At 39.2% G+C, this 19,136-nt stretch overlaps 1 pseudogene; it reads right to left on the reverse strand.

The window, feature by feature from the left end:
- Positions 1-4,962: 4,962 nt before the first annotated feature.
- LOC138177489 (U6 snRNA-associated Sm-like protein LSm4 pseudogene) lies at positions 4,963-5,565 on the reverse strand (annotated as a pseudogene).
- Between the last annotated feature and the right edge of the window lie 13,571 nt (positions 5,566-19,136).

The raw sequence follows: 19,136 nt of genomic DNA on the forward strand, positions 1-19,136 counted from the left end.
ACTTCTCCATAGTCACAAAGAGCCTCAGGAACTAAGTCCTGACTAGAACAGTACACATCATTACACAGGAGAATTTCTCTACAATGGTAGAAAGAGCATGTAGGGCTTCTCTGCCCCTAATTAACTGGCAAGTCATTTCCCTTCTTCAGAGCTCAGTTTCCTTTTCTACTTCTCTAGGATCTCTAAGTTCCCACCCAGTTCTTAGCATTCTGGGTGCATAATTTCCTTTTTAGAGTTTTTCTGTCCCCAGCCTGGTGATTTTCAGCCTCAGTGAATGCTTATCTTTCAAAGCTGATTATCCATATATGTACTTTGAAGTCACATGTACATATCTACTGATGCAAGATGTTCCCTTTTTCTAAGTAAACAATGGGAAATAACTTTCCTGCAGTGGGATTTCCTGCTCCCTAGATATACTTGAGCATGAACTTTGGCAAAGTTTTCTTACAGAGGAATGAAGTGAAATCTGTCCTGCGTGCTGTGATTCTGCTCATCTGGTTCCAGCAGAGTGACTGGTCCTCTCATCAAATAAGCAGTGGCTATAAGTGGATATGGCATTGTTCAGAGAAACAAAATAGAGTTCTTCCTTTAGTTTATACCTTCCTCTCTTGAATTTCCCTGTTACTGTTGTGGTCACTACCATTCTCCTAGTCATTCAGTCTTTTAAACCTTGGTGTCCTCTTTTACTCCTCCCTTGAACTCATTACACATATCTAGAATGCTGTTCAATAATTCAATAAACATTTCAGTGCCTACTATGTTCCAGGTACTATCTTAAGTGCTGGTTCAGTTCCTGCCCTTAAGGGACTTATAATCATGGGAAAAGATGATACACAAAAGGAGGTGAAAAGGGCTGGGGGAGATGGAGGCCATCATGGGATATGATGTTCCATGTAGTCCAAACCGAGCAGAACTGCTGATGGAAAATGGAGAGTTACCTGGAAAGTTCTTACAGTTCTGAAACCTCTATAAAGAAAGGTTTGTTGTTGTTCAGTCGTGTCTGACTCTTCATGACTCCATTTGGGGTTTTCTTTGCAAAGGTATTGGAGTGGTTTGTCATTTCCTTTTCTCATTCATTTTATGGATGAGAAAACTGAGGCAAACAGTATCTTTGCCAAGAAAACCCTAAAGAGGTCACAAACAGTTGGACAACAACAAAGGTACTTTGCATCTTTTGTCATTTTGATCACTGCTGTAACCCTGTATGATATGGATTGGTTAAGTGACTTGCCCAAAGTCATGCAAAATAAGTCTCTGAAGCTAGATTTGAAGTCATGAAGATGAACATTTCTCACTCTCTCCCCTTGGACAACTGGCTGACTAAGAAAGACTTAGGGAGGAGTTTGTTGCTCTGACCTCTAGCCCACTAATCAGAGTAGAGATTCAAATGAGGGAGTTGAGATGGTGTTGAGTATCAAAAACTGAGTCAATCAGCATGGTGTTGAGATTTCAGGTTATCAGATTATAATGGAGGGGCCATGATGTTCCCATGAAGTCGAAACCAAGCAGAGCTTGACACTTGGCGTTTTGGTAACATATTTCAGTAAGCAAAGTTCAGCTCCTCCCCATCCAGAAACTTGCATCTGGAGATCTTTTGATCATTTTCCACAAGTATCTATCTCCTCAGGCAGAGACATGTTCAGGTAATCGAGTTTCTTCAATAACTTTGTCAACCTCTTTCAAGAACACTGCCAAATGAACATACTCTCCATTTTCTTTTTCTAGTGGTATGCCAAATTTTGCAAAGTGAGTATGCTCCATAACAAATTGTGCAGTCCTACTTTTCAACCTCTACTAAATCAAGGAATGTTAGGAATGGAAGGGACTTGAGAGACCATCAATTCCAAATCCCTCATTTCACAAGGGGAAAAAAATTGTGATTTTATTTGTCTAAGGTCACATAGCTAGTAAATAGTTCAGGATCTCAAACCTAGGACTTCTCACTTCTTGGGAGATGAGGTGTCAGAAAATCCTTGTTCTCTTTATGAAGATGCTAAGATGATGAGAGACAACATAGTGTAGTGGTTGGAAAACTGGCTTTGGAACCAAGAGGGTCTCGATCAAATTGCAGCCTCTGCCACATTCTGTCTATGATTATTTCTGTCTTCACAATGAATCGCCTATAGATCCTCTTCTTTCACCTAATAGCTACTATGTTGTTGCAGACACTCATCACTTCATGCCTAGACTATTGTATTAGTCTGCTGATTGGGCTCCCTGTCTGTCGTCAGCTATCAAAGTGATCTTCCAAAAGTGCACATATGACCATGTTACCCCTCTATTCAGTAAATTTTAGTACCTTCCTATTATCTCCAAGATCAAATATAAAATCCTCTTTTGTGTTTTTGAAGTCCTTCACAACCTGACCTCTTCCTGCTTTTAATAAATTCTGTTCTAGCCCCAGAACACTTTATTATAGTCATACAACTGGCTGAAACATGTAGAGATTAGAAGATTTCTCTATGCTTGTTATGACTGACTGTGGGTATGTTTATACATCTATATGTATATATACACACACATAATTTGAGAGAGCAAAATTTCATCTAAATCATTCTCTTCCAATGAAGTATCATAAGTCAAAATCATCAACAATTATTTTGTAAGCACAGTAAGAGGTGACTTAAGGAGTCTTTGATTATTACTATCAAGTGAATCATAAAATAGGGAGATGTGTGTTTGAAAAAGATATTTGGAGCTATCATGGAGGATCTCCAGAGCATAGTCCAAGTGGAAAAAGGAATTCCTATAAATTTTGAAGTTCTCCAGATGTTTCTGTTTGTAGATGAATATGTGCTTATTTAATCAAGTAGGAGCTATAATCACTCCAAAAAGTTTGGACTAGTTATCCATATAGGAAAAGCAAAGGAAATGGAGAATGCCTGTTGTTTAGAATTTAGAGGTATCAAACAGCTGGAAGTACTCCTCAGTGCAACAGAAACCAGATTAAAATGTAATTGGGAAGTATTTAACAAAATAAATAAAAATTATATAGAACAAAGATAATGTGTATGTATATATATGTATGTATGTGTGTGTGTATAGTTTTTATAGGTCAACATTGCATTTATTCCAGTCACCATTCAGGATGTATTCAACCAAGTCATTATTGATAAAATATGCATATATAAAACCTCATTAACCTAGGCTTCTTCTTGCTTATAACACTTTTTATGTTTTTTTTTCATCTACGTCTTTTAAAAAAGGGAGAGTTGTCTCTCTGATAAAACCTTCTTGCTACCTGTAACATCCCTCCCACCCCCCCAAAAAAAAATCTGGCTCAATTTTTCAAGATAAATTATTGAGACAAAACATACAACTTCTTATTTCTAGAGGAAATAGGTTTCTTATTTCTAAAGGAGTATGGAAAAACTCAATAAGAATATTTTTTCAAATATTTCTTGCAGCATCCATATACAACTTCAGTTTGAGATTTTCCCAGGACAGGAAATAGGAACTGTAAGCAACCCAGGAGAGTAAATACAAACAGTACAAACTCCCCTGCCACACACTTTAAAAGGTACATTCAAAGGGCTAAAGTCTGCCCACACTTCAGATGTTTCCAAAGGTTCTCCACATACATTTCAGAGAATCATTTCAAAGCAAATCCTGGCTACAATCTCTATAAATGAAATGTGTTTGCAGAAGTGGAAAGGAGGACAAAGGAAGGTGAGAATTTGTTCCCCTCAGAAAATAAAATGAATGTGCAGTATGATGTTATAATTCAAATTTATAATATAATAAAAAGACACAACTCTTCCATTTCTACACCCAGAATCTTGATGTTTAAAAAGTTCTGTGAAGTAACAAGTGTTTCTGTATACTAGTTTAACTTCTAAAAGGGACACGTGTCAAAGAACCAGGAGAAAGGAGGTTTGCCAGTGGCACAGCTCTGGTGCCACAAAGAAAGCATACAATACAATACCGAAAGCCACCATCTTTCTAGGGAGTCCTGAGAAGTGAGAGTGGAAATATGTTCCATAGCAGCCTGAGAATGAAGAAATCACATGCTTATCTGTTGAGCATATAGAAAGGAATTGTTAATTTTCAATTTATGATTGTATTATTTTTATTTCAGTCACAAAAGCTAAAGTGGTTTCCCCCCAAACAAATATTGGGAGAAGGGAAAACAACTCTAATAATTATTCTCTGAAACAAGTTCCAACCTCTATTTTTAGTTAAAAAAAAAAAAAAGAAGAAGAAGGAGCAAGGTTGGGGAACAGACTTAAAGGAAACACTCCCTGACAGTTTCAGGGCTTGTAATTCTGAAGGAAAAAACCTGCCATGTGTCAGAAATGCCCAAATCTTAAAGCAAGCATCACAAGACAGATGGCAGCACAAGAAAATCACTCTGGAAATGCCTGAAATACCCTTAAAACAGGAACAAAGACCACCACGTTTGGCTACACTTTAAAAAGGGGTTTAGAATCTTTCAAATGAAATAGCATTGAACTTTTCCAGGAACCAAGGATGTCATGTTTTTTTTTTCCTTTTGGGAGGGCAATTGGGGTTAAGTGACTTGCCCAAGGTCACACGGCTGGTTTTTGTCTTGTGTCTGAGGTCAGATCTGAACCCAGGTCCTCCTGACTCCAGGGCCAGTGCTCTATTCACTACACCACTTAGCAGCCCCCCCTTTTGCTTTTTTTATTTTTGCTTTTTGGAGGGCAATTGGGGTTAAGTGACTTGCCCAAGGTGTCATGTTTTTCACTCTAGAATGGCGGCTAAAACAAGTGAGCCAACGACTACTCCTAACTTTACCTAAAGAAGAGGATTTCAAAGGATTGCAAAAGATGTGATTCTTCCCCAACACCTGCCCAGCCCCCAGCTTTATTTTTTAAAAAACAGATTCATGAACTGAAAGTTAAAAATAGGACATCAAATTTTGAGGCCAGTACAAGGCAGCAGCACAGGGGTCTTCCCGGCAAAGTCTCTGGGAGGCCAGGCCAAGACATAGCTACACCTTCACTGCTTCCCAGCCTGTTGACCTAGCTTTTTCTCCTGTTGTCCTCTTCCACTGCCAGGAACACCTTGGCCAGCTCCACCTGCATCCAAGCCCCTTCTGCTGCCTCTGCTGCTGCAGGACACCTTGGCCCCTGCCCATGGACCCCACCTCTTCCTTTACCATGACAATAATCTCATCAGGAATCCACAATGGTGGTGCCTCAGATGTAACATGCAGGCATTCACTAGAAATTGTCACCATCCCTGGATGTACAGATGACCTCTTTCAAATTGATGTTCATCCAGTTATCACAGCTTACAAGGTCCCCATTGTAGGTTTCACCATTTTTTAGTTCTACCAACATGGGGTGATTCTGGACTGTCTTCAATAAGAATAAGGGCAGCATAGTGCCAGTTGCCCCAAGGCTATATGTCTAGTTTTAAGTCAATGTGATTCTCCTAATTATACTTTTGTATGGCTTAGTGGCCCCCATTTCTATTTACTAATGAACCGACCCCAAAGTAGCACAGATAGGAGTTGATCTGGTTCCGCAAAAACCCTACGAAAAATGAGACCTCAAACTCCCGCTCACAGAGCATGCTTCCGTGTCTGTTAGGTCTGTACTGCTGAGTGTTCCCAACTCTAATTCATGGTTATATGAATGTTGTGCTCTCCCATCTCTCTTCCCTACCACTGCCTGCCTTTCTTCTCTGCCCTATCACCTGTCCCTATGGCATCTGCCTCTGTACCCCTTTTTGTGTCTTATCTCTGTGGTTTCTGTGTCATTTACTCCTATACCCTGTATTCGTTATTAAAGCCTGATAGTAGCCCTTTACCTACTTCCCCCCCTCCCATTGTGATCTTTCCAGGCAAGTACCTAAAGTGTTGAGTGTGTCTGCCCCATTTCATAATTTCATAAATTAATGATCAATTAACTCATAAACCTATTTGAGTATTAAAATATATAAGTATACATACACATTATATAGACATATGTGTTTGTATATATATACATACATATAAATTACTATTATTAGGTTTATGAATTCACAGTGAGCCAAGCTAACACACCAAAAGTTTGGGGCGAAATTAAAAGGCCTGAGCAACCTATTTCATGACCAGATGAGTCAGCATTTCTAATTAGAATGTGAAGTTCTTATATTAATCAGTATTCAAAATGATTTGTTTGCTTAAATTAAACAGGTACGCAATAATCTTGTTTGCATTATTTGTTTGCTTAGCAAATTCTTTTTATCTTAGGTGCAAAAAAGAAGCATTTCCAACCCTCCTTTCCAACTTTATTACATGCTTAGAGAGAAACTCTAAAGGTCTTCCCCCCTCAGATTGATTGTTTAGTTTTTTTTTTTTTACTAAGTAAAAGAGACAATTCTTTGCCTTATTTCTTACCTTGCTTCAATCACTAAATTGCTGTTGCCTCAGACAACCTGAGACCTGAGAAAAACCTTAGCTTAAAAAGGTCAAGGTCTCTGTAAGGGTTATGGGATTTAAAGATCTTCCATGCCCCATTGGACTTGCTGACGTAGCAGGAAGGGGCAGAGCAAGAGGAAGCGGAAGCCAAGCTAGAGTTCCTGCGGTGGCTAGCAGTGGTGGCAACGGCGGCAGAATCAGCAGAGGCAGCGGCAGTGCGAAGCCCTTTTTGAGTCAGCCAGAATTTCTGCTAAGGACTCCTGCTGAGGACTGCCAGGGGCTGGAGCTGCTGGGAGCGCACTTCCAGGACGCTGGGTGGTTGCTGTGAGTGGGGAGAGGAGGACCTTTGCCTGAGGTAGCCTGTTCTCTTTTAAAGGCTTGAGAATGTGGGTGCTTTCTACTTTATCTACCTGTGCCAATTTCATAAATACTCTGATGGCTTTCACTTTCTGGTTTTGGGACTCAGTCTTTTGGTATCTTAATAAATTTTCTAGCTTATTCCCCTATATGGCAAGCATGATGTATTTTGTGATGGATAATTATATCAGCATATCTGTAATCTCCATAGGCATTGTGAATATGGCATTGCTGATACATTTGGTGACCAGGATGGGATCACAAAATGTCAGGCCTCTATTTGGAAGCAGTGGGGCTTTAGAGGGAGAAATGGCTATTCCAGGATGGGAGGATTTGCCTTATTCCTCTCTAGCCAGAGAATGGGCTAGAAATGTGAAATTTTTGGGTATACAATGGAACAAGGGGCTACGGGAGATTCTTCCTCAAGCCCAACAAAAGATTCAGGATTTTCCTACCCCTACCAATAAGAAGGAGGCCCAAAAGTTCATAGGATTGTTTTGATACTGGAGGCACTACATTCCACATTTGGGACAGATTTTAAAACCTTTATATAGAGTCACACGGAAGAAATATGAATTCGATTGGGGACTTGAGCAGAGTAAAGCTTTTGAAGAAGCCAAGGCTGCCATACAATTGGCCCTAGATTTGTGGCCCATGCAAAATGGTCCAGTGGAATTGCAAGTGACTGTACAAGATGATTATGCAAACTGGAGCTTATGGCAAAAACAACAAAGCCGAAATGTACCTTTGGGATTTTGGTGTAGGAAGCTCCCTTCATCTGGAGTCCAGTATACACCTTTTGAAAAGCAGTTGTTAGCTGCATATTGGGCTTTGGTGGAGACTGAACAACTGACTCTGGGCCATGAAGTGATATTAAGACCTGGAATCCCACTTGTGACCTGGGTAATGAGTACCCCAGCTTCTCACAGAATTGGACATGCCCAAGAGGCTAGTATAATCAAATGGAAGTGGTATATTCAAAATAGAGCGAAAACAGGCAAAAGCGGAGTCTCTGCTCTGCATGAATCTATAGCAAACATAGAAATTGAGAGGAATGACACACCCCCTGAGCCAAAGCAACAGTTGGTACAGTCCACTGTCAAATGGAATGAGGGATATGATGTATTAACTGAGGAACAAAAGAGACATGCATGGTTTACTGATGGGACAGCAAAATATTTGGGCCAAAAAGACATTGGAAAGCAGTGGCCTATAACCCATGTACTAGAAGGATTTTGGAAAGTACTGGGATAGGTGCAAGTAGCCAATATGCTGAACTTATGGCAGTATATCAAGCCATCAAAATAGAACAAGGAGGACAGTGTCATATATTCACTGATTCATGGGCGGTAGCTAATGGGTTAGCTACATGGATGCCCATGTGGAAAAATGAAAATTGGGAAATTCATGGTAAACAAGTCTGGGGCAAAGAATTATGGGAAGATATCTGGAACATGTCTTTTGTCACTGACTTGTCAGTTTTCATGTAGATGCTCACGTGGCCCCCACCACACCAGAACGTGAGTACAATGCTCATGCTGATCGACTGGCAAAGATTGCTACTGAACATATTGTCCCTACTTTGACAACAACTGATGATCTGGTATTGGCAAAATGGGTCCACCAAACAGCAGGCCATTTGGGGGTCCAGGCCACACACCAGTGGGCACAAGATCGAGGTATTAGTATCTCTCATTCACTGTTAAAACAGATAGCAGAAGAATGTCATATATGTCAATTGGAAAAGGAGCGAACTGTTCCTTGGGTAGTAACTGGAGAGATAGCAAGAGGAAATGTCCCAGCCCAAATCTGGCAAATAGATTATATTGGTCCACTACCATTGGATAAAGGATGCAGATTTATATGTACTTGTGTTTGACACCTATTCAGGTGTACTAGTAGCTTGTCCTTATAAGAATGCAACCCAGAAAAACACTTGTAAAACTCTAGATCTCCTAAGTCTATATTATGGAACCCCAATGCAGATTCAAAGTGACAACGGGTCACATTTCAAAGGCAATGAAATGAAGAAGTATTGTATACTAAACAATATAGAATGGATATATCATATTCCATATTATCCAGAAGCATCTGGGTTAATTGAAAGAATGAATGGATTACTGAAAGAACAGTTGAGGAAGTTAAGTTCCAATAATTCATATCAACATTGGAAGGATAATTTGTTCATGGCTTTGCGTAATTTGAATAATAGACCATTGGGAGGAAGTACACCTCTAGCCAGAAGACCCCCAATCTGCAAATTAGAAAACAACAAACACATAAGATCCTAAATATTGAGTATTGGACCTTGAGGCCAGATGTCCCAGCACCGTACCCAGGACCACCTGGTTCGGTGGGGTATGATTTACATTGTTTAGAGGACTTTTGGTTGGACAGAAAAGAAATAACAAAAATCTCCACTGGGATATGCATAAGAATCCCTAAAAACCACTTTGGACAGATTTTACCCAAATCAGGATTAGCAGCTCAAGGAATACATGTATTGGCTGGAGTAATAGATTCTAATTATCAAGGAGAAATTGTTGTAACATTCCAGAATTTAGGTGAAGGGCCCATACAGATTCACAAGAATGATAGGATAGTTCAAGTGATTATCATTCCTTGTAAAACAATACCACTTGTAAAAACTGACCCTCCTTCCAAAATAACTGTCACAGGAACTGAAGGATTTGGTTCTACTGATAGAATAAAATCAGGAGCTAAAGTATGGGTAAAACAGAAGCCAGATGATGTTCCAAAGGCTGCAGAGATTATAGCACATGGGAGGGATAACACTGTAACTATTGTTTATTCTGGAGAAGATGATTACAAAATTGTACCCTTAACTCATTTATTCTACAGTGAGTGAGGCTACAATAGTCTGGTTATTGTCTCTTTGCTTCTTCTTGATTTTTTTGTCTGTTCACCTTGTTTGCTAGATTTGTTTCCGCAGGCTTGGTACCCTCCACCTGTAGATCCCTGATAGCTTAAGCTGGATGTCACCCCCTGTCTGCAACTGTGATGTGTCACCCTTGGACCTGGCATCAAGCATATTAAGAACTGACCTCTCAAATGGGACCCCTTAGGACAGGGACAGCTCTACATCTGATTTCAGCAGCAAGTAGCCATGGAAGAAGAGACCTTCACCCCTTACCACAAGATTTTGGGGCCCCATTTGTTCGGGATGGGGGGAATGATGGGGAGCTTGTGCTCAAGCCCCACCCTAAAATATGGTTTTCTGTATTTATTGTGTGCTATTCTTGTTATATTGTTGTGAAATTTTGTTGACACCAGTTATTCCTACTGTATTTTTGCCAAGTAAGGGACATGAAAGATCTTGGGGCCGAATGTAAGGGTTATGGGAGTTAAAGATCTTCCATGCCCCATTGGACTTGCTGATGTAGCAGGAAGGGGCAGAGCAAGAGGAAGCGGAAGTCAAGATAGAGTTCCTGCGGTGGCTAGCAGTGGTGGCGATGGTGGCAGCATCAGCAGAGGCAGCGGCAGCGCGAAGCCCTTTTTGAGTCAGCCAGAATTTCTGCTAAGGACTCCTGCTGAGGACTGCCAGGGGCCGGAAGTGCTGGGAGCGCGCTTCCAGGAAGCTGGGTGGTTGCTGTGAGTGGGGAGAGGAGGACCTTTGCTTGAGGTAGCCTGTTCTCTTTTAAAGGCTTGAGAATGTGGGTGCTTTCTACTTTATCTACCTGTGCCAATTTCATAAATACTCTGATGGCTTTCACTTTCTGGTTTTGGGACTCAGTCTTTTGGTATCTTAATAAATATTCTAGCTTATTCCCCCATATGGCAAGCATGATGTATTTTGTGATGGATAATTATATCAGCATATCAGTAACCTCCATAGGCATTGTGAATATGGCATTGCTGATACAGTCTCCCACTGCATGCAGGGCCATCTATAGTCATGCTGACCTGTGTCTTGCCACTGGACCCAGAAGGCTCTGGAGGAGTGACTGGTGACTTTGCACAGCCCTGCCTTGCTGAAATCCATTTCACTTGCAAGTCATCTTTCTGATGTCATTGGTCCTCTTCTAGAATGAAGGACAAACAAAACAATATGCTTGGAATAAATGCAGTTTTGACACCTGCATGGGTGTTTTGGGTTTTAATTCTCTTTGCCATTGTCAGAATTTGGGGTTTGGAGGGGGTTAGTACTGTTGGGTCAGGCAGGGGATGGCCAGGTCTCAAACTTATACTAGGGAAAGAGATTGGCAGTCATGTGTGTTTGGGAGTTAAGGCTAAGGGAGTTAGGATTGGGAGCAAAGGATTTAGTCCCCAGTAGTAACTGTATATATACTGTGTCAACAGTAAGTTGGGTCATTTGTTGTTATGGATGTTCATCAAAATTCTGTATTCTAGCTAAGCTAGGTTTATCACCCATAGCAATAGTAATAGTAACAACCTGTGCTTCCTTCTATTACACTTTAAAGGTTTACCAAGCTCTTTTTCATAAATACCTCATGAAATAAGTGGCACAGTGGCTATAGCATTGAACCTGCAGTCAGGGAGACCTGAATTCACATCTGGTCTCAGTCACTTAATAACCTTGTGATCCTGGGCAAATCACTTAACCTCTGTCTGCCTCAGTTCCCTTATCAATAAGATGGGAATAATAATAGTACCTACCTCTCAAAGTTGTGAGGATCAAGTGAGATAATATTTGAAAAATGCTTTTCAAATTTTAAAATGCTTTATAAATGCTAGCTATTATTATTATCATCCTAAATTTTCCCAATCTTATATATGATGAAATTAAGTCACAGAAGGAAGGGATGATACTTAAAAGGTGAAATTAAGAGGTGAGAGAGGAACATAATGAGAAGAGATAGGGAGAGACAGAATGGGGTAAATTATCTCATATAGAAGAGGCAAGGGAAAATGGTTACAATGGAGTGGAAGAATAGGAAGGCAAAAGGGAATGAGTCAACCTTATTCTCATTGAATTTGGTAGGAAGGGAATGACATACACACTAAATAGGGTATCTTACCTTACAGGAGAGTAGAGGGGAATGGGAAGTGAGGGCGGATAATGGAAGGGAGGGCAGGCTGGAGGGGAGTAAAGTTGGAAGTACTCACTTTTTAAAAGGGAAAGGATCAAAGTAGAGAATAGAACAAGTGGGGGATGGGATAGGATAGAGGGAAATATAGTCAGTCTTCCACAATATATCCACTATGGAAATGTTTTGCATAGCTACTCATGTACAACTTATATTGAATTGTTTATCTTCCCAGTGAAGGTGGGTGACAAAGGAGGAAGGGAAAGAATCTGGAATCCAAAGTTTTAAAATCAAATGTTTAAATATATATGTACATATTATTATTAATATTTTACATGTAACTGGGAAGTGAGATATACAGGCACTGGGGCATAGAGATCCACCGTGCCCTACTGGAAAGTTGAAGGGGGAATGGGGGAAGATACGGGAGAGAACAGAGTTGGGGAGGGGATTTTCAGTGGGAATGCTGTTTTGGGATGGTGGGTAGGGAAAATTGGGGAGAAAATTTGTAACTCAAAATCTTGTGGTAATGAATAATGTAAACTAAAAAATAAAAACAATTAAGTCACAGAGAGAGGTAAAATTATTTATATGTTACAATTAGTAGATGACAGACCTACAACCATTAAAGGGTTAAAAAAAAGTAGATTTCTAGGATGCTGAGTAATTTTTTTTTAAAAAGGGGGTCATACGCCACATAACTTTAGGAAGCTCCGCACTAGGTCATATGACTGATGTGAGGGAAGTATTTTCTAAACCTTAAATGCTACAAACATCTAAGGTTTTTTTTTAATCTTCATCAAACATTGATAAATCTTATTATTTTCATACAGGGGAAGAGAACAGAAGTTTTAAAAAACACCTAATGAAACCACCTTTAGTCACAAACTCACTCAGGTGAGGTGGATTAAATCCTCCCTCATCCAGGACAGGAAACCATAAGTAAACTACATATTTCAAAGTGTTAATTTTCTTCCCTGAAGGCAGAGTAAGTAAATTTTTTCTTCCCCCAGTGGTTTCCTTTTGCTCAAGCAGGAGCACAGAATGAGAGGCAGAGAGGTTGAGTGTTGATTCTGGTGCTAGTGGACCCAGCTTTGAATCCCAACTCTCATGTTTACCACCTTTGTAAGCTCAGTCAAGGAAGTTGCTGCATTTCTGTGGGCTTCAGTTTCTTCATCTGAAAACTGAGGGAGTCAGGCTAAGTGACTACTAATGTCCTTTCCATTTCTAAATCTGTGATCCTAGTTTAACTAAAGACAGTGACCACATTTCAAAAGAAAATGGTGATCCTTAGCAGGATAGTTGGGTATGTTTCACAGATTTAACTGAAAATAATGAGTACACACAAATGCACACACAAACATACACATATACACACTTTAATTATGTATATTATACATATATATATATATATACACACACACACACAAACACCTATACATACACACAAACACTCTTTTTCATTATATATAATTATCTAATACTGGTAAGAAATTATTTTGTAGCTCCAAATGGCAGCTTAGTCAATTGCAGAATGTGGTTTCTCAATGTCAGTCAATAGGTGTTTATTATTAGTGCCTAACATATGAGCTAGGCATTGTGTTAAACACTGGGGACATCCAGAAAGACAAAAGATGATCCTTGCCCTCAAGGAACTCACAATCTAATGGGGAAGACAATAAGTAAACAAATATGTACAAAGATACTTATGTGGATACATATATATTATATATATATATGTATATGACATTAACAGAGAGAAAGCACTAGAATTAAGAGAAACTGGGAAAGACTTCTGTAGAATTTGGGAATTTAGCTGGAACTTGAAGGAACCCAGGGAAGCTAGGATTCATCGTCTAATATATTGGAAAAATCACTCACTGGGTATGAAATTTAGATCGCAGGGGTATTAAGAGATGATATTTTGGGGAAATTCTTCATCTATTATAGGATTGTAGGAAGGGACCTAAATCCAAACCCTTCTTTTTACAGATGAGGAAACTGAGGCCTAGAAAGGTTAAGTGACTAGCACAAGGCAGCCAAGGTAATAAGTAGAGGAACTGATATTCAAATCCAGGCCCTCAGGGTTAAAATCAGTTCGTTTTTTTCTGGAAGGATTTTCTTTTTCCTTTTCTACAACTCTGGCCAAAAAGTGGCAGTAAAATAAGTAAATTCCTCTGAAATATTAAAAAAATAGCATCCTGTAGAATAAGTTCTGAAGGATTCCATTATGTTTCTCATGGAGCAATGATTAATTAGTCATTATAGGTTTTGTTACATCAAGGAGATAGATGTTAACCAATTATTATATTATCTTATGTACCCTGGCACGTTGTATTGGGTGCTAACGAAACAGATGTTTATATTAGTGGCCCATAGAGTTTGAGCAGTTGTAGTTCTTATCTTAGGGATAGTGGAGATGATCCCTACCAACCATGTGGTGGGGAGAGAAGAGAAGCAGCCCCAGCCCCTCCCCAAACACTCCTGCAAATGAACTAACCAGTCAAAGAGCATTAGAACCACCACAGGGAATAGTGAATATGGGCCATTCATTATATTTATGTCTGTTCTTGATATAATGACTCCATGGGAAAACAGCCTGAAATGAGTGAGTTTGGATTAAATGTGATTTGGGGAAATCAACATGCTGCTTTATACAATGCATCTGCTTTTATTTGAATTACTTTGAATACCTATATCAGTAAATAGAATGTACCCGGTGAATAGACTCTCCATCTGTAGGAGCAAAAGTTTTCTTCATTAGAGTATATATGAGCCCTTTAGGAAATGCCTGGATGATAGTTGAGTTCCCAACTCCTGGAGAAAGGTTGGCCATAACTGGAAATCCTGCAAGTAAAATGATTATTACAGGCGACACTGAGAAACATTTTACTTAGTGTTTTTAGATGGCAGCAACATGATCATGGACATCTGCTAAGTTTTCATTCATTTCCTTTTTTTTAAGAATCTTGTACTGGGAACATATGTCTTTAGTATCTTTAGTACTTATCTTTGTTAGGTTCCTAATTAAAAAAACTTTTAAGAAAATTCTAAACAATAACTATCAATAAAAACAAACACTGAAGCGAATAAAAATTTTTCAATGATTTTGTGGAATTGGAAAATCTACTATTTAAATTTTTTAAAATATATAGTAAGGATTAAAAATTACAATATCATTCATTCTATTATAAATATGGCAAGCAAGACATACTGATATGTTAACTATTAACTTTACTATAAATTCCTTAAAGTTCTTTTCAATTTAACATACACACATACATACATATATATATATATACATATATATATATATATAAACATGGTAATAGCATCTTGTTTGTTTCTGAATGTTCTTCTGATCTCTATGTCTTTGTAATATTTTTTGGATTTTGTTAGTTATTTTTAAAAACATACTTGAAGCATAATATTGTTTCTAATCTGCTTTTTTTTTAAACCTGTGGCAATTAACCTTTTCCAAATTTCTTTGTATTTATCAGTGTCATTTTGTTGTGAATTAATAATATTCAATTAAAATAATTTACCACAATTTGTTCAGGTGTTCTCCAATCACTGCACCTATATGGATTGTTTCCTGTTTTATTGCTATTATGAATTATGCTTTTCTGATTATTTTCATACAGATAGCTTGCTTTTTTACTTTTAATAACTACCTTAGGGCATAGCTGTAGTTGTAGGATCTGGGTAAAAAGGTACAAACAGCTTTGTATATCGCCAAATTGCTTTCAAAAAAGAATGAAACAATTCACAATTCCACCAGCTTTGGAATAGTGTGCCTATTCCTCCATTTTCCCACTAACAGTAAATATAGTCATAATTTAAAATATTTTAAATTATATTCTGCCAGTTAATGGGAATAAGGTTATATTTTAGAGATATTAGTGAATTTGAACATTTTTTTAGGTAGCTTTCACCAACAAGGAACTCGGTAAATGTTAACTGAATAGAATTTGTTACCATTCATTTTGATTTCTCTTTTTGAGAACTATTTTGTAATCTTTGATGTTTACTCATTAGGAAATGGATCTTGCTTCTCTATTTTTGTTAATTATTGATTTTGGATGTTAGCATTTTATCAGGGATAATTATTACTAAGTTTTGGTTTTCCTATATTTCATTCATTTATATTCCAAAATACTTTTTTGCTAAAACCTTGTTTATTTTTTATAGATAAGACCCATCTATTTGCATCCTATTTCTTTTGTGTGTAAATAGTCAAGAATTTTCCTTCTCTACACAAATTATAATAGCTATACCATTTTATTTTCTTCTAATTATTAGTGATTTTAAAGATATATAGCAGTCATACCAAACACTTCCTGGTCCTACTCTGCCTTTCCTGCCCTCATTCTGCTGTCTGGCCTTCACATGAGACTCCCAATCCAATTGCTACTCAGGCAACCACTAGTTCAGTTCTGTGTCTCCATGCACATATCTTGTTTCTCTTCATGAGATTCCCCTCTACCTCCTTAACTTGAGAAGGAGGGAGAGTAGATTTACATTTCATTAAGGTAGTGTCTATGATGAAAAACCTCATCCAAAATTTAATCAAGAACATGGAGATCTCTTAGGATAAGAACAGGAATTTATTCTCTTCCCCAGGAGAAGAGGGCAGTCTTACTCATGGCTGCTGATGAAGAAGAGGCATGTTACAAAAGGCAGAACAAGAATTTATACCCTAAGGCAGTCAAACCCCCTTCCCCTGGCTATCCCTTCTCCCATTGGTTGAGAAGTGGGCTCAAGTCTCAGTGTGAAAATCTTCCCCAATGGCAAACAACAGGGAAGCCCACCACTATCCCTCAGTGGCTGAGAGACAGGCTTGCAAAGAACAAGGATGCTGATTGACATCAAGGGAAAGGGGAAGGGTCCTTAAGCAGTGGGCTGTCCCTGACTCCCACTGGAAGGGAGGAGGGGCCCACAGAGGTGGGAAATCAGAAAGCCTCCTGAAAGGGCTTGTTGCTGATTGACAGAAGAAGTGAAGGGGTGGGGAGGGGAGAGGTGAAGTAGACAGACAGTTGGAACTGACACCAATTTATAAGATCCATTCTGAGAAATTTTCAAGTTTTCACTCCCCAGACAGTAGTGACTATCTTGCATGATTTTCTGTTTGCAGATGACTGTGCACTCAATGCAGCCTCTGAAGCTGAAATGCAACAAAGCATGGATCCATTCTCTGCTGCTTGTGCTGATTGACCTAACAATTAACACCAAGAAAACACAGGTGCTCCATCAGCCACCACCACACCCATCCATATGTGGAACCATCAGCAAAAGGAGAAGTTTTGAATTCTGTGGATAAGTTCACTTGCCTTGGCAGTATACTTTCCAGAGATGTACACATTGATTGTACACATGCATTGTCAGAGCTAGCTCAGTGTTTGGTAGGCTCTGAAAGAAAGTATGGGAGAGAAGAGGTATTAGACTGCCTACCAAACTAAAGGTCTACAGAGTCATTGTGCTGACCTCATTGTTGTATGCCTGTGAAACCTGGACAACATACCAGCGCCATGCCAGGAAACTGAATTGCTTCTGTTTGAATTGTCTTAGGAAAGATCACCTGACAGGATATGGTACCAGACACTGAGGTCATTACTCTAACTAAATTTCCAAGCATTCAAACTCTGCTTCAGAGAGAACAATTCTGATGGGCTATCAAAATATAATCAATTCTGATTATATTTTGAATATAAAAACTTGCCAAAAACACTATTTTATGGAGAACTTATACACTACAAACACTCACTTGGCCATCAGAAGAAGTGATAAAAGGGCACTCTCAAGGTCTCTCTTAAGAACTTTGTTTTTTGTTTTTCTTTTTGGAGGGGGGAAGCAGGGCAATTGAGGTTAAGTGACTTGCCCAAGGTCATATGGCTAGTAAGTGTTAAGTGTCTAAGGTTGGATTGGAACTCAGGTCCTCCTGACTCCACGGCTGGTCCTCTATTCACTGCACCACCTAACCACCCCCTCTTAAGAACTTTGGAATTGATTGTGTGACATGGGAGACGCTGCACAGGACTGCTCAGCATGGCATGCCCACATCAGAGAAGGTGCTGTGCTCTATGAGCAAAGCAGAATTGAAACAGTTCAAAAGAAACACAGAATGCACAAATTTAGAGAATCCCTCCCAAATGTTCACATGAACCATTTGTGCTTGATTTGTGGTAGAGCATTGCAAGCTCATATTGGTCTGATCAGACACATTGAAACTTGACTCTAGCATAGCAATGTTGTTCTGGTCATCTTCGAGAAAGAAGGACAACAACCAACCATCTTGCTCCAATCCTGGAAGTATTAGACCTCTCATGACCTCTTTCTCTAATTATTCATTGCCCTTCAGAACTTCCATTTTAAGGAACATGTCCAGACTAGTGGCATCTTCATTCCTCTTCAGGGGCTACTGCTGACCTGTGGATTTTCTCCACGATGACCTAAGGCAGGTATTCTCTCTTCCACCTCCTCTTTCAACTCCCAATAATATTTTGTCTCTTAAACATTGACCACATTCCCCTTTGTATTAGAGTTATGTGTGTACATCCTTTATCTCCACTGCTAGATTCTGAGTAGCTTAAGGGCAGGACGCTTATCTCACTTATCTTTTTAGCACATAGCATAGTGTTAAGAACACAGAAGGCATTTCATAATTGTAGAATACTTACATGGAGTTGATGGTTATTTAAGATGGGCATTATGGGTAAGTGTGCCTCGCTGGGATTGGTTGATTCAGGACTTGTTTTGGAAAGTACTGGAGACAGTTATTTAGCCTGGTTTTGAGTTCTGGCTTTGCACTTACTATAAGTGTGCTCTTCATTATTCAAGGAGCTCAAACTGTTCAATCTCATTTCACAAGTAAGGAAACTGAGAGGTTAAATGTCTTGTCAAATCATATAGTCAACACAGATCAGAGGTAGGTTTTGAACCCAGGTCCTTTGTCCCGGAACCAGTGTTCTTTCCATTGTACCATGCTATTGCTTATATCTGACCAAAAACCATCTTTGTAAAATTTTCATTGAGTGGTCATTCAGTCTCAGCTTGCAGACCTCTAGGGAGAGGGAACCCACTCTATCCTGAGGCAGCTCATTGTATTTTATATAACTCTAATTGTTGGGAAATTTTTCTTAATGTCAAAATGAAATCTGCCTCTCTGCAGGTTCCACCCACTATTCCTCATTTGATTTTCTTGGGCCAAGTAGAGGAAAACTAAACTCTCCTTTATACGAAATCCCTTCAACCCTTTAAGGTGCAATTATTATTTATACCACCCCCCCAACCTCTTATCAAGGCTAAAATCTTTTAATTGTTTCTCCTTCCTTCTTTCGTTCGTTCCTCTCTCTCCCTTCCTTCTCTCTTTCTCTCATGCTCCCCCCCAGCCCCCCCCCCCA

This window comes from Petaurus breviceps, unplaced genomic scaffold, assembly GCF_028583685.1.
Source record: "Petaurus breviceps papuanus isolate PSGF00001 unplaced genomic scaffold, PetGlider_PUasm1.0 90418, whole genome shotgun sequence".
NCBI lineage: Eukaryota > Metazoa > Chordata > Mammalia > Diprotodontia > Petauridae > Petaurus > Petaurus breviceps.